The sequence below is a fragment of the Phytophthora cinnamomi genome (genome assembly GCF_018691715.1).
Source record: "Phytophthora cinnamomi strain GKB4 chromosome Unknown Contig101, whole genome shotgun sequence".
Taxonomy (NCBI): Eukaryota; Oomycota; class Peronosporomycetes; order Peronosporales; family Peronosporaceae; genus Phytophthora; species Phytophthora cinnamomi.
Window position 1 is genome coordinate 34371 of NW_027151034.1, and position 16747 is coordinate 51117.

The window sequence follows — 16747 nt, forward strand, 5'->3', positions numbered from 1 at the left end:
GCTTCATACAAGTACCGGCCATGGAGGGGTACACTGTATACCTGCATTTGATTGATGAAGGCTCGAGATTTCAGTGGTACTATGGACAGCAGACTAAGGATGAGACTGTTGATCACTTAAAGGATTTTCGGGATCTCATCAAGGCGAAACATCAGATGCTGGTGAGTGTGTTCCATTCCGACCAGGGCACTGGGTTTCTGAACACGACAATTGCCGAACAATTGGCTGGTGAGTCGCTGCAAATTTTCTCGCATCCTCACACACCAGAGGAGGCTTGTTTGATCGAGAATGCACACGGCACATTGTTTAACAAAGTGAGAGCGGTCCTGTACAGCAGCGGTATGCCTAGCTTGTTGTGGGGCGAGGCCGTAGCGTACGTAATTGAAACAATAAACCGCACAAGTACAAAGGGCAACAAAGACCACTTGACCCCATATGAAAAGGTGTATGGCACGAAGCCAAGTGTGAAACACTTGCGCCCGTTTGGTTGTTTGGCTCTCAAGTTTGTGGATAAGGCTTATCGGGCTCACAAATTGTCGATGCGCGGTGCACCTACCTTGATGGTGGGTTACGCAACCAAGACGAAAGGCTGTCGACTCCTCGATTTGACAAGTGGAGCGATAAGTGAGCATCGCCGACAGAATATTAAGTTCTACGAGCAGACAACGGTATCAAGCGAGTATGTTGAGAAATTATTGAACATTGTCTATCGCCAACGGCGTCGACCTGATCTTGATAGTAACAAGTTGCCGTTTGTTCCGTTACCTGTTGTGGAGCTCCCTGAGTCTGTTGAGCATAGTGGTGATGACGCTGGGCACACGGAGAGCGCTGTTCCAAGTGAGTTGAGCAGTGCGATGGGTGATGTGTGCGCGCAAGGGGAGGATGTGAGTACTTCTGATAGCGCGGCACAGCAACCTAATGAGACGGAAGTGAGTCTAGAAGAAAAAAGACCGGCGCCAAAAAGAAAGCGTCACGTGCCTGTAAAGGTGAATAACCCGCGTCGTTCACAGCGCGCGAAGAAGAAACCTGCCCACCTGAAAGATTTCGTTGCGAGTGTGCTGAGATCGTCTACGGCAACAACTGCAATGATGGGACTGCATGTTCCATTGACGTGGGATGAAATGATGGCCTCTCCCCAGTGTGCGAAGTGGCTAGAGGCCACGAAGGAGGAGTTTCTAGCGCAACTGAAGAATGGGACTTGGGTTTTAGTGCCACGACCCGAGAACGCTCATGTACTAAAAAAAATGGATTTGGGTGCTGAAGGAGAATGAACACCGCTTGGTAAGATACAAAGCTAGACTGGTAGTTCTTGGCTGCCTACAAATTTGGGGATTGGAGTTTGACGACACGTTTGCTCCAGTGGTTCGTTTAGAGACACTGAGATTTGTGCTGCTCTACGCGGGGATGACGCGTGCACTGGTGAAGCAGTATGATTTTGTCACTGCATTCCTCAATGCACCCACCAACAGGGTAATCTTCACGGAGCAGCCTCAAGGGCACGTGAAGAGGGGCTACGAGTGTGGCGAGGTGCGGGCGAATTCCCGGCTTTCCAGATCGAACCTTGAATAAACGTAGACCGCCGAACGTCGGACTAGAGCTCAGAAGGCTCAGAGTCTTGGGGTCTCAGCTGAAATACCTCAGCTGAGCCCAACGGCTCGGATGAAACTTCCCAGCTCCGGTCTTTGGTCAGGCGCGGCGTGTGCACCTCCCTTGCGATCCCCTTGACGGTTCTTCCTAGGGCTACGCTTTGGGCCCAGACGTCAGCCAGCCACAGCAACCTTGTCCCCACTTTAGATGTCTCCAGCGCCCTCCAAATGAAACCTGCTCCCCACTCAACAGGTCTCAGCTCGCACGTGTCCAACCCAATCTGCCCCGGGTTTTCTCCAATACAAAACACGACACTCCACACGTAACTTGTCCACCTCTTCCGAGACCTTGGACCTGGTCTCCGTAGCTTCTTCACTTCCTCCGGCGGCTCCAGCTGAGTGCCGCTTCCACAGGTCTTCACTCGCCCCTCAGACCTAGAGTGGCCCCGAGAAAATTGGCTCGGTTTGAGCCTGTCCGTAGTCTGGGTTCTCGCTCTGCACCCAGGGACGCCCGCGCACCACGCTCCAAAGTGAGCGAATTCAGCAACCGCACTGAAGACTTGAGCCTATCTCAGCCCCCGCGTAGTCGCTCCGCCGAAACCTCAGGAGAGTCACTTACTCCCCGAAAATACGAAATAACGTGTCGGTAATGTCGTCCAGATCACGTAATAATATAAAATAGCTAATTAAGCTCCTCTTCACACCGAGGCACACCCAAAAAGACTATATGGGGTTGAGTTTTGATGGAACCGGTCCTCGGCACCCTTTTACACAAGGAAACACTCCCACTTGCGTCCTTCGGGGCGAATTCGATTCTGATTCAATTATCACACATGCAAACAAAGACCTATCAAGTGGGGGCGCACAGCGCCGTTCGGAGAGCACCCACAAAGGGTGCTAAGACTATCCTGAGAGCTGCCAGTGTGCCTAAGGCAGTTGGATCTTCAACCTGGGTTTTAGCCAATAATGGACCGAGCTCAGCAAAATCCAGCGTGGTCAGGCATGGGTTCGGCAGATCTTCAACGAAGCTTCAGTGATGAGTAGCTGATCCCCGGTGACTCATTGGCCGGACGTGTGTCGTAACCTGGGTACAGCTGGTCCCATCCCGGCTGATATATGAGTCCGTCATCATTGATGACGCGACCCTCCAGCAGCGCGCATTCACCGTGTACCCATCGGCCACTCTGAGCCCCATAGTCTCAGGCGAGATTCCAACTGAGACCTCCAGCATAAATGCCCACCAGTGTCCGCATCATCTGAGACCTGGGTCGCCAAACTGAGACTCCGGAGCGTCCGCTGAGCCCAAGCACATCCCGCTGAAACATCTGAGCCGAGACATACAGATTCCAGCTGTTCCGGCTGAGACCACCCAAGCTCAGAGTAGTGAGATCTGAAACCAACTGGCTTCAGCTGAGACCAGCTAGTCTCAGTGATCCAAGCTGAGACCCGGGGACTTCAGTTCTTCCAGCTGAGACTTGGAGACTTCAGCGCCTTCACCACCAAAGCTGACCGACTCTCAGCCGAGCCGCAACGAGTTCAGCTGAGACCAGGTCGCCTCAATCTTCCACGCATCCAGTCATTAACAGGTGTCTATCCGGGACGTCTGAGCTCAGCGGGGTGACCGCAATCCAAACTTCACAGGAGTCAAGCCAATCCATAGTCAACTTCGGTCATCGTGGCTTCAGAGTCCCAATAGTCTCAGCGAAATAGCTGAGCCTCCCAGCTGAGACCTGGGGCTTCGGCCGAGAGTGTGTCCATGGTCTCCGAGCCAGTTCTTGTTGAAGCGGCGGTTCCTTGAAGCCAGCTGCTCTCTCCCATCCACTAAGGGTCGTGCGTGGGACATAGAGTGCGTTGGCGGCAGGCTATTGACGGGTTCGCTGGAAATATCTGAGCGAGCCTCGTCACACGAGGACTGGGTATGTCTCTTGAAGAGGAGTATAAATGGCCTGCGTCAGTCACCGCGGAATTGGAACATTACTCTACACATTGCATTGGTGGAGTTCGGATTCCAGAGATGCTTTAAGGACGAGGCTCTCTGCTGGATTCGTGTGGAGTCACGCCTCGTGCTCTTACCGATCTATGTAGATGACATTTTGCTAATTGGCTGTGAACAAGATGTGGAGTTCATAGCTAGAAAGTTGATGGCCCGATTTAATATGAAGGAGTTGGGTAATGTAAACTACTTGTTGAGATTGCAGATTGCGTACGACCCGGAGAGGCACGTGATCTTCCAGCAGACGAAGTACGCGCAGGACATCATGCAGAAGTTTCGCATGGATACTGCATATCCAGTGCACATTCCAATGACAACTAATGCGGTGAAGTTGCAACCAGCAACAGAAGATGAGCACAAGCACGATGAGTGCTTACCGTATCGCAGTCTAGTTGGGTGTCTGCAGTACTTGGTGAGTGGATCTCGTCCAAAGTTGGCGACTGCGATCCGGATTCTGAGCAAGTTTCTGGACAAGTACTCGGCGGTACACTGGAGAGCAGCCAAAAGAGTCCTTCGCTATTTGATTAGCAGTCAGGACATGGGGTTGCATTATGATTTGGTGGAAGCTAGGAAGAATGAGAAGCTCCACATTGAGGTTTATACAGATGCCAACTTTGCTTCAGAAGGGGGAGACATGAAATCTGTGAGTGGCTTTACTGTGTACTGCAATGGACAACTAATTTCGGCCAAAAGCTGGAAGCAAGACATCCTAGCAGAAAGCACATGTGCAGCAGAGTTGACAGCGACCAACACGGGAGCCCATGATGCCGTGTGGCTGGAGCAGTTGGCGGATGAGTTGCAGTTGCCGAGAGTGGGCACTGTACTCTATTGCGACTCTAGTAGTGCGCGTGAATTGATGAAACATGCTGATAAACACCGTCGTACCAAGCAGTTGCGAATCAAAGACCTCAAAATCCGCGAGTACGTGGCAAAGAACGGGATAACCGTGAAGCCTGTGGCGTCGAAGGAGAACGTCGCCGACAGTTAACGAAGCCGTTGCCTGTTGAAATATTTAGGCGCCACCGTGCACAACTTGGAGTCCGTGCAATAGGAAGGGCAGCCATAAGCGATGGCGGAGCTTATGTTCGGGGGAATAAATAAGGCTGAGTAGCTGGATCCGTGGTGCGTTCACCACATGAGTGTAGGACCAGCAAGGAGACCCAGTTTGCAAACAGAAGAGAGCCCACAGACTGATGAGCATCACACCACTTAGTGGTATGAGGATTTGGCATGGTGTGGAGCTCAGCGACTGGAAGGAAGGCCAGATCCGCGCATGAGTGTGCTAACACTATGCGTATGGTGGTGGAAATTGATATTTTCAAACGGCCTGCATACTCGATGAAGGTACTGACGAGGTCTGTTTGTTTTGAATGTCTTGTGCTGTGCTTGAAGCGCATTAGATCCGTGTCAGTGTTGATGGCGAGAAGAGAGTATGAGAAATATGGTGCGACCTCTCACATTGGCTGCGTACGACAATACCTATTGAACCCACAGCCCAGTGGGCTCTGCCCCTGCCCAGACAAGATCATTCCGCATTTCGCCGAGTAGAGAGCAGAACTAACCACAACAATAAAGCCAGCCTTTGCTCACGCATATCAAAGTCTCGACTGTCTGTGAGCTTAGAACAAGTGCAGATTCTCATTGATTCCATACACATGCATAAGAAAAACAGCTCGTCAACGGTAGTCGGGAGAGTGCATGCTTCACGATGAAGGTTTTCGGAAACTGCGGTGCTTCGACAGATCGGCAGCGCGATCTGCCGACCACTCGTCAAGTGTCCAGATGTAAGTGTCCAATTGCATATTATACATATATAAAGCACGGCATTATAATCCGTACACAGCCACCGCGATTTAAAATAAATCGGCCCGAATTGCGTTTTTGGATCGGCAATTCGACCACAGATAGCGTAAATCGAGATCGATATCGAGGCTGGTGAAAATAACTTGGTCGAGTTAGTGGCCATCTGTTTTTATATCGGGCGCCAGATATTATAACTCGGGCAAAACACTAGGTGAAAACGACAAACGCATTGCAAAGCATAATATATCTTATGTATATTGTCACCGTGTTCGGATGAAGTATATGATATACTTCATCCGAACAAGGCAACTAAAACATTGAAGCAGTGGTCAGTGAGGACGAGGGTGGCTGTGACTAGCACATGTACGAGAATAAATATCAGGGCGTGCACAGCTCGCAAAAAGAATAGACACACACGCCAATACATGTTGGTAGGACGAAACTTAACAGACTAGCCCACTCCGCACTCCCACGTTTACCTGCCAACAAGCAGTGTTTCCTGGAGTCCATCTACGACTTGATCTAGGTAAACAACGAAATAACATATGAAATTTACCAGGGAACAGAAAAACATACCCGTTGTGCCGATGGTAACAGCTGAACAATACTAATGACATGTGAGTAGGGGCCACAGTTACTGAACAGGCGGATAGTGGTAGAGTAACAGATAATAATTAGCAGCCTGTACTGGCGATTGAGTTTGTAGCCGTGGTTCGGTGAAGGCACGTTCTGGAATGGAAGTTGACGAAGCTTTTCGAACGGCTACGGTCCGGAGTAAGTGGGGGAAGTTGTGGAACAGAAGGGGAGAGAACTGTTTGCGTCTTGTTGAGGTTGGCAAAACGGCGGGGTAGTCGTGGCCGGAGGACTCGTGGTACTAGGTGGACTGGTTGTCGTCGGCGGAGTAACGGAAAATACCAATTAGCGCACTATATATAATCGAATTGAACACACTTCATTCTTAGCAAGGTACACTATTAGGAGGAGGTACAGTATTGCCTAGGCGGAATCCTCGGAGTCCCAAATCGCGAACTCGTCCAGATTTTCGAGAAGATCCTCTCCAACATCGTTGTCATCGGAATCATCGTCGCGAGAGAGCCACTTGGGGCAAAATAGTTCTCCATAGACGTCATGGCGACTGATGTGCCAATCTTGGTAACATGGAGCGAATCCTGCCGCTGCCACAGATCGAGTACCAACGTCGTCAGGCACATCTTTCCAGGCTGTTTCCACCCACTGAGCAACGTCTGTAATTGGAGGCTGCTTCAGGTTTCCACCTTTCGTGTACTGCACGAGGTCTGACGATTTCCATTCGTTAATGATAGTCGAGAGTTTGTCCTTAAACGACTTGAAGATGCCGATATCCTCAGCTTTCAGATAGGGCGTTAGACCGCCAGGGATAACAATCATCTCCACCTACTTGTTTCTGAACTGCGCCTTCACCACCTTAGACGTGTGCGCTCTCATCGAATCCCATACAATCGCCTTACCATGTGTGACTGCATCTAATACGGGTGGAAAGACCAAGTCGAGCCACATGATGAGCAGTTGGGAGTCAACCCAAGCTATTTGCTGGTACGTTACGTAAGTGCTGCCGATCCGCTCGAGAGCAATTTCCTTACGTGCTCCTTTCCATACCACCAGCGGCGGCAGCTTGCGCCCAGTTGCCGACACGGCAAGGACATCAGTCACACGCATCGACGCAAAGCCCGTTGACTTCAAAACGACGTGTTGGGCACCAGTCTCATAAATAGTCTGGCGACGTGGATCCTCAATGTATACCACTGTTTCATCCATGAGGGCGGTATGATCGAGGCTCAGATCATAGACTCGAGGTGATAAGTAAGCCATGAAGCACACAGCTCTGTCTGTCAGAGCATCGTCGGTCAAAGTCGTCAAGTTTGTGGTCCGACGCAGTGACAAATCGTAGCGACGCATAAATTCATCGACCCATTTGTTTGACTCGACAAAGATATCATTGTGCAGCTCAGATTGAGCAAGCTGCCTGCCCAGATCGGCGATGAAGGATCGTGAAAAATTTTTCTTCCCGGAGCGAAGGAAAAAGACTTGGTCGAAGATCATGTTTTCTACCTCTGCCAATCAAGGCTTTGCTCCAGCGCCTTTAAGGCGAAGGTGAAGCCTGGGGCATTCTTGATTGACTCCTTCTGCTTCCACCAATATCGGATTTGAGCCGCAGAGATTTTCCATCCGCGCTCGTTCTGGAAGTGCGTGGCAGCCCTTGCTGGGACCTCTCGGTGCTCCTCGATCCACGTGACGACCTCCTTCTTCTCCGACATGGTCTTGGCGAGGCGGGATCCAGGCATAGTGGCGTTGGTTGGTTGGTGCAGGTGCTTGTTGTTGACAGCGAATTGAAAACTGACAATATTTCCGCAGCGCAAGTGCCGGATGTCGTGCTCTAGGATGCCAACGTGACGTATACTAATTGGCGTAGGTACAATAGGAATTGTATAGTCAACGAGATGATCTGATTCTACAGGGGGTATTCTATTTGGCACCGCAATACTAATTGGCATTTTCCTTTAGTTGTGGTGGGAGGACTCGTGGTGGCTGGAGGCCGGGTCGTAGCTGGCGGAGAGGTCGTGGTGGGGGAGCTTGTCGTTGTCGACCCGCACTGCACGTTAGCCCATTGACTCGGGTCGGAAGTCTTCGATGCATCGCCTGGATTTGAGACGCCAGTGGTCCAGAGAACTACATCTTAACCCATTGGCAGCACGGGTCGCCCAGCTCTTGGCCATTGGTTTGACCATCGCCGCCAGCGTCGGCCATACAGAGTGTGTTAGTCCAAGCGTAGTCAGCCTCAGCAAGAGCGTCACCGAATGCGTTCGTAGCGCTGTCTTCTCCTGTGCCGTCGGTGTGCCCAATCGCCACTGCATCGGGGACCTTGGCACCATTAGGAAGCTTCGACACGTAGCTCCGCGATGCCCCTACATTCGAACCGAGGCGTGCAGTCACTCCAATGGCGATGACAACGTGGGCTGTGCTGGATAGGAACAGCTTCATGACTGGAACTTTGCTAAAACAGCGGGTCGATGTCGGGGCGAGTACGAGTAGGAGGCTTCGATGGCGCAGTGATAGCGTTTTAAAAAGTGAGATCCCCCCCTCTCACTTCAATGTATTCACCGAGATGGCCAGGATTTGGGTGGCGGTTGTATCAACAAAGTAGACAGAGAAGCATTGCGTGAAATCAGTCACACACCGAACACGATCACTTACGTACTGGCGCAGCGGCGTTACACTTGGATCCGGCCAAGTTGGCGACGCCAGGCCAACAGTAGGCAGCTCCAGGCTATTATTCTCCGCGCAAAGGTTGTGTGAATTATCCTATTATCTACGGCAACCCACTACGTCTAGCACAACGCGCCTCTGGCTTCTAATGACTCTGGACTTCGTGGCGTCTACAAATATATGACTTGTCATATCGACGAAGGCGTGCCTCCGCGTAATCTGCTCGCAGTGCGTGTGCTTCGAGCAGTATGTGTCCTCTTCAAAGGCCTTACATCACACTACCAAATGGACAAATGCTAGGGTTTTTAGTCAGTACATTACTGGTAGGCAGGCCTCTCAAAATTAGGCAGAAATACCTAACTACCTAATTTGACCTCAAATAGGTATTCTGGAAAAAGCTGATTAGTAGTTCGATAGAAACTGCTCAAAATCCAAATTAGGCATGCAGGTGGTATACTTTATTCAAGTGAATTGTCTTAGCTACGTGCATTCCTAGCGACGCGTTCAGCTAGATCGAGCAAACTGAAGTACTGCAGCGACTGGAGTTGGCCTTCCATTGCATAGTTGGTTAGAGCTGTTTTCTGCGGGTTCTTGACTTGCTTCAAGTCGCCGAACTCACTCTCAGCTAAGCGAGTGCCGGGTGATATCACCGCCATTCCAGCGACGAATGCGAACAGCAAACTCTATTGTGGGTTCTACTCAATATTTCCTCGGGCGATTTATTGAATCGCTCGAGCCCAATCGCGCGACCAACCGCCCGACCACTAACCAGCATATGCAACATCATAGGGTTTCCTAAGAAAGCTGTCAGTCCTCAAAGATGGCGTCACCAGCCCCAGCATCGCAGGAGCGTGTGCGAGTGTCCCCGTACCCGGAGCGCCGTCGCACTCCTGTTTCAAACGAGGTCTACATGCCTGTAATCTCAAGCATCTACCGCCTGATCGTGCAGCCGATAGTAAAAGGAACCGTCACCGAACGTGACACCTCTGGTACAGCTTTGGACCCCTTCATTGCTGCTGGATCTTCGTTTCATGACATTCTGGAGAAGCTATGGGAGCAATTCAGCTCTCACATCAAAGGGCGGGCAGTCAAGGCGAATGAATCGTGGACTATTGAGGCCGCTTCGAGGGAGAGCTGGGTAAAATTCATGGTCTTCAAGGTCAAGAAGCACATCATCGATAGATCTAAGTCAGAGGAGGACTGGAACACCTGGCTACATCTGATGCACGACAAGACGCTCCTGATCTACGAGTACGGAAGCGGAGTTGGGAGAAAGCAGTACCGTCAAGCGTTCTTGAAGGCTTGTATTCGCCCGACCGAGACCGACCGCTCTGGTGCAGCAGCGGAGGTCACACTTCGAGAGGTAGTGGGGCGTGTACAGGAGCAGTGGGGGGGGGGGGGGGGGGGAGTTACGATGGATCGGCTGTCGTGTGGCGCATGTGGGCGAATGAGGTTACGGGTAACCTCGATCGTTCCACCTGGGACGATCTAATAAGCACGCCTACGCGCATCCTGAAGCTTTTGAGAGCAAGTGATTCACGCGTGGAGGCCCATGTCAACCGTCTGAGGCAATCGACGCGCATGGCACTTACCTGTTTGAACGGATGCATAGCAGATGTCAGCATACTGTGTGGGGACTGGGAGGCCTATGGACGGCTCCTGGATGATTACGAGCGGAGTCTACGATCGCGCAAGGAAATGATCGAGGCCAGTCTTGACGATATCAACCTGCCTGACTCGAGCGAGGTGGGAGATCTTATGGAACATATCGAGAACGTTGAGGACCTCGAGCACCAATAGTGTTCTACGGTGACAATCGACGAGTATAGCAGATTACGTCACGACGTAGTAATCGATGCTGGAGTTGATGTGATATGCGTAAGAAAGCCACTACAATCTTTATTTTGTGTCGTTTTCGCTCTATCCACTTCCTGCAGGCAAATCTAGCGCGGGAAATCCGAAGAAATCGTCTCCTGCACCATTAAGCTCTGATTCGTTTCCCCAATTTCCTGTAACTGTTCCTTGTTCTGACGATAACGACCCTGCAGGATTGAAAGTGCCTTGCACCGGCCAACCGCAATGCTCAAATACTCGACTCATGTTGACGTTTTCAAATTGGCTGAACGTCTCCACTACGAACGGACGTAAATCACGGTCACCAGACGCCGCATAAAATCATCGCTGAAAAGCTCTCTTCCCGTAGTCGAACACGAATTCAATAGGATTAAAAAATGGGCAGTAGGCCGGTAGAAAGATCGGTACAATGCCGATACTTCTCAGGTAGTGGACGGTTTCAGGGGGCGGTGAATTGTTGCTCCATCTAATAACCAAACCGAGTTGGATCTCGGGTAGGGCCGAACGCCTGCTCTTTTGGAGTACGCGAAGTCTTGACAACATCTCACGAACACCGCCCAATCAAACGTCCCGATAGTATCGTAGTAGTCAAAAATGCCATTGAAACCGACAAATGCTAGCTGCGACAACCTAGGTTTGCGCAGGAACTCGCCACGAACAACAACCTTTTGGCCTCGAACAGCGTACCCCCGCTAACGCATCATGTCTCGGTTATCGAATGAGACTAGAAACACGATATTATCGTGACTCCAATTGATATGGCTCAGCTCCTCCACAAAGCGAAAAATATCACGCTCCTTAATGTGAATAGCTCGCCGCTCCAGAACTTTCCAAGTCAATCCATAATCATGGTAGATTCTCCACACAGTCGTCTTTGAAATTGTGAGTTGATTGTGATGCTTGAACACTTCCTGTGCTTCATCCAGATATGACAGTTGTCTCAGCTAAAAAAAAAGTGGCGAAGCCACTGCCGTTGCTCCAAAGTGAATATTGTCGCTACCCGCGCTGTAGCTCGTTCGTAGGTCCCGGTTTCTTCATACACACGTATCCAGTTCCCAATGGTTTTGGTAGTCTTGTTGTAGACGCGTGCTAAGTCGAACCGTGTGTAGCCAAGATAATAGTAACCATACAAGCAATGAAAGACCGTGCTGGGGTGAGCGTGCTGTTTGGTTACGGCTTGCCCCATCTGTATGACTCCACTGCCTTAAAATGTCAGGCCGATGCAATGATGGAGGCAGTGCAGTAAGCCGAAACTTCACAAACAAATGGTAAACGTGTCTGCGGAGGCGGGCCCAAGCGATCCACAACTGATACTCGTGGATAGCCACGCCTCCGGCGAGAGAACAACAGCCACCTAAGGCAACAGCTTCAACAAGCGCAACAGGAGCCTGCGTCTTCAGCTATCCTCAACGTCCTTCTCGACGAGCAAACCACCGACACAAGAACTCCACAATCACGGAAGTATCACGACGACACCTCCGGCGATGCACAACAGGTGCGCAAGACCCCAGGGATCCACAACAGCAGCTCGAGGTAACCACGACAGCAGCCAGTGAGCGCCACGGATGCTCCAATATGGGGCAACAGCAGCGAAATTCGTCACAGAACCACCGCACCAGCTTGAGAGAGCCGAGTCAGCGGCAATAGAGCACCACGGCAGCGACAGAATGAAGGTATTGGAGTCACAGCGCTCCGGAAAACCCAGCGGCGAGACTCGAAGCAGCTCTTGGTGGTCCAGGTAGCAACGCGAGAAGCCACCGCAGCGACAAACTTGAGTCCACAGGCGAGAATGCAGGAGTGCGCACTTGTATTAAGTTGCCGTAGCTATATTTTAGACCAATGGCAGGCGTCTGTGGATTGCTTGGACGATTCGACGAATCAACCCAGATATGTAAATACAGCCGGAATTCACAATAATTGCCCTCGTAGTCCACATCAGACCACGTATCAAGAAACGAAGATCGATTAACCCCGTCAACGCGGCGATGAAAGAAGTGCCGACCTTGTATCGCTCGATCATATCACGTTTTTGCTTTCGCACGTCATGGCATGCTGTCGGAGCATACACTGTGATCCCGATGAGCTTGCACGATAGCGACTTACTTTCTATGGTTTCCATCGTATCCAGTACTAGGTCATCATAATTCGACACAGTATGGGCACGGTTGCCAATAGGAATTGCTAGCAGGTGAGTATTGTGCAGAGATCGATCAGCAAAGAACGATGCGGAAGCCTAGATATCCTTGTGCCTGATGTGCAGCCCCACCAACTAGAATAGCAAATGACCATACAGAGGACAGTACCGTCCGAAGTGCAGTCAGATTGATGGCGACTACATATCGCACAAATTGACCGACATTTTCCTGTGATGCCTTGCCTAATTTCAGGCTTCCGAATGCCCTCCGAAAATGACAAACCCGAGATACTGCACCGACTGGCCGATGCATTGACGCACCTCAGAACCGTTTCAAATTGAATGCGATTTTAAACGAAAAGTTCATCAACTTGCCCCAAAAAATCGTTTCAGGAGAAAGGACCGACTTCATCATCCTCACGCACAAATACAGCACCGGAATCCATTTTTGTTGTCGCTCCAGTAATTTTAGTTTGCATAAGTTAAGAAGAAGAATGAAGTAGATCAAATGGGAGATAGACTTGTCCTAGTGCTGGCTAAGCGAAAACTAAACCAAACCTGGCTGCGGTATCCACACACGCGTAACTGCGAGTCGAACGTCGTCATCAATTAGTTCAGGGAACCCTGGGCGGCGCAAACCTGTCGTCACTATTAAGATTGAACGAAACGAGCAGCTCAAACGGGGAATGTTTGGGCTGATCGCGCGCACACCGTGGAACTAGATATCGCTCTAGAGACGTCATAGAGCGTGGAACACATTGGTTGTGTGGATGCGCCAAAACATGAAAAGAACCTCACGATAATAGCGCCAGTCGTCATGCGCATTGCGGTCGGACGGGATGATCAACAACCCCACCCCAGGGAGCATCGAAAAGCTGGAGCCCATGGTTCCTAGATCTTCTGTCATAACCCCTAGACGGGGTCACACTCGAAGAAGCAATGCGTCGCAGTCTCGATAGCCCGGAAGGGCAGTGTTGACGATTATGCACCGGTGACTTTAGCCTGTGGTGCGGTCTGTAGGTCTCCACGAGCACCTCCTTAGACCCTCTCCTTGATCCTTTTGCCTTCCCCATTCGTCCTAGGAGGTGTAGAGCGCCGAAAGGTGAAATGAACAGGCAGCGACGCGAATAGACTGCGAGCTGGGGAGGTTTCAGGCATATCCGGAGTCAGGCATTTTGAACAAATAGGATTAGGCATTTTGCACTTTCTCTTCACACACTGCCTAATTTTGAGAGGCCTGCTGGTAGGGGGTTTCAGAATCTAATACCTTCTTGAATTTCCGAATCCGTCGGATTTCATGATATGAAAAGTAACATTTCGTTCTGTGCCGTGACCGCAAGCGGAGAGCCACATTTACAGCAAGAATTTGTGTGACAATCTTGTGCTGCACTTAAGCGAGTGGTGTGCGACTTTGGGAGCTAAAGCCCTTGGAGTCCAAAGACTCCAAGTTGGACACCATGCCTGTGCGCTGATTCGAATGCTGAAGGCCTTAGCCAGGTAAAGACAACCAAATACGGCGTCATATGTCGATTGTTACGCATTGCCACGGACACAGTAGGAAGGGTGAAACGAGGGATGGCGGGGCCTAAGGCGCCGGGATCTTAGTGGCTGGTTCTTGGAGAGGAGAAGGAGATTCAGAAGTGGATAGTTCTCCCCTCACCACCAAGCCCAGCGACCACATTGATCCTAAATGCATTGTATAAATACACTAGCTACGCCATCTTCTTATTCTACTGGGATCCTTACAGCGGACACGAGCATAGGACACAGAGGTAATCCGATATCATAGGTCAGAGGAATGTGGAGATGAATTGGTATATCGTCGGTGCTTACGTAATTGAAGTGGATGAAGCGGCCGAAATCTTTTACCCCAGCAACTAGAATGCAACGAGCATGATAGATATCACGGTCGTTACATCATGACGAACTCCCCTTGGTCAAAATATATCTTTTACAAACGCACGCTTTTTATGATAACCTTTAGCTTACGATGTCCCAGCACGTAGCACTGGTGCGGTGGCGTGAATCAATCCGCATTGCTTCTTGGGAATAGCAAGTTACGATCACAGGACCTTTCCACCAGTAGAGAGTGAAAGATACTATCGAAACACCATTGTAAGGTGATGATATACAAGACAAAATGCATAGACGCAACCGCTGCGTCCAACAGGCGTGCAAGATGTGTCAAATATGGCGACAAGGGTTCCTATCAGCGACGCCACGCCAAAACCATGTCAATGGCGCAGCAATCAACTCCAATGATTGATTGACCTTAATGAAATTCGAAAAAAACAGTGTAGATCACGCCAAGGCATGATTAGTAGTAACAGCAGTACATACGCGACCAAATGTAGACTCAACTGCACAATTAAAACCGTGTTATTTCCACTGTAGTGTCGTTCGGTGAATGTGTTAGAAGTACATGCAGTCCTAATTCGGAATATTGCGCTGTCGTGCAGTTTAGCGACACTGACTGGGCGCTGATGCAGCTGGTCTATAGTATCCGCTTTAAACTCCTGCGGATAACGTACACAGTGGCCGCTAACCTCCCACCTTCTTTCTGCAGCTGTGGTGGAGGTAGCATCATGCGACGAGACGCTGTGAACTTGGGGGGAGGGAGGGAGGAAGAGAGATAGAGGGGGGGGGGATAATGGTGACAGAACACACTAAACACACATAATTACAGTTTGTCACACAGATAACAGCCAAACCCATTAGCTTTGTGTTTTGCGTACGGCACACCAAGACTACTTAACATCACACTAATCAAACACGTGACACACAACGACACGCAGCACCACACCAAATCCAAGGATTGCACACCACCCAATATTGAGAGGTTATCTACCTAGGGTTAGGCGTCGTTGTACTTGATTGCACTATAGAATGGGGACGGCGTCCCTCCCAGCAGACAGCTCTTCGGTGATAACAAAAACATAGTCCATAGCATAAATTGTGTTTGGGGGGGGGGGGGGGGGGGGGGCATGGAGCCACCGGGGTTGCACGCTGAGCTCGAAGAGACCGCTAACGCAACGCTAGATCGCTGTCGCGAGGCAAGGCCTGCCAACACAACCCGCGCTTACGCTCGTAAGCAAAACAAAAGCTTGATGTGGCCGAAAGTGTTTCCACGAAACTACGCGATATCAAGTGACGGCAGCTAAAATGAATTTGTTTCTTAGTGAAGAAGTGGTAGATCGAGAAGTGTGTGGGTCATTTTCTCTGTCATTCATGTTTATTACGAGGGGAGTCTGCGCACAACTTGGAGCTACCCAACTTGTTCAGCGTGGTGCTCGAGCACCAGGGTTTCACGGACTACCGTGCACTTGTGATGGCCACGGAACAGGAAAAGACGAACCAGTATGGGCGCAGTGAATTTGGTTCGTGCGTCCGAGACCGCAATGTTGAGGTTTGCCCTATCGGCGCCCTCGGTTTGTACCTTTTTTCCGATGGAGTGTTCAACCGGAAGCTATTCCTAATTTTCTGGAGCCTGCACTGTTGCATAACATCAAAGTTCTCAAGGCAGGGAAAAATCAACAAAAGCAATGACATACCGAGCACATTAAGGCGCCACCGTAAAATCGTTCTCCGCCCTCAGTATGCACTCAAAAGCTAAGACCTACGCTGCCCGAGGATCTGGATCTTGAATGGCTGAGCTAGCTGGAGCAACGGAGTCACAGATCAGAAAATTTGGAGCGCTGGAATGCTGGTGCTATGGAGGGATGTTACCTGGCGGCTTTGCCTCGGGACGTCATGCGCTCCCTTGCTGGGTTTCCTCCGGACCGCCGCTCATTCTTTTTAGAGCGAGCTGCTCTTACTCCTCCTGATAGTCTGCAGCGCGAAGTGTTTCCGTTTGTTGAAAACTACATGGTCAACACCAGACCCTTAAGTGTAAATCCCAAACTGAATGCATTTCTCTTTGTCTTGGTGTAAATGTATGACACTCACTATCTAGCATAGTGAGCCCTAGTCTCTTGCATATCCATTGGCTATAAAGCCACCTACTGTTGTTCCTACTGATTTAGGTTATGATGTGGACCCCACAACTCTTGTGTGTCCCACACTCTGTAGCCTTCGGGTAATCTTCGTGTAACCCCGTTACACCCTCCCCCACCGAACCGTGGACACTACGTGTCC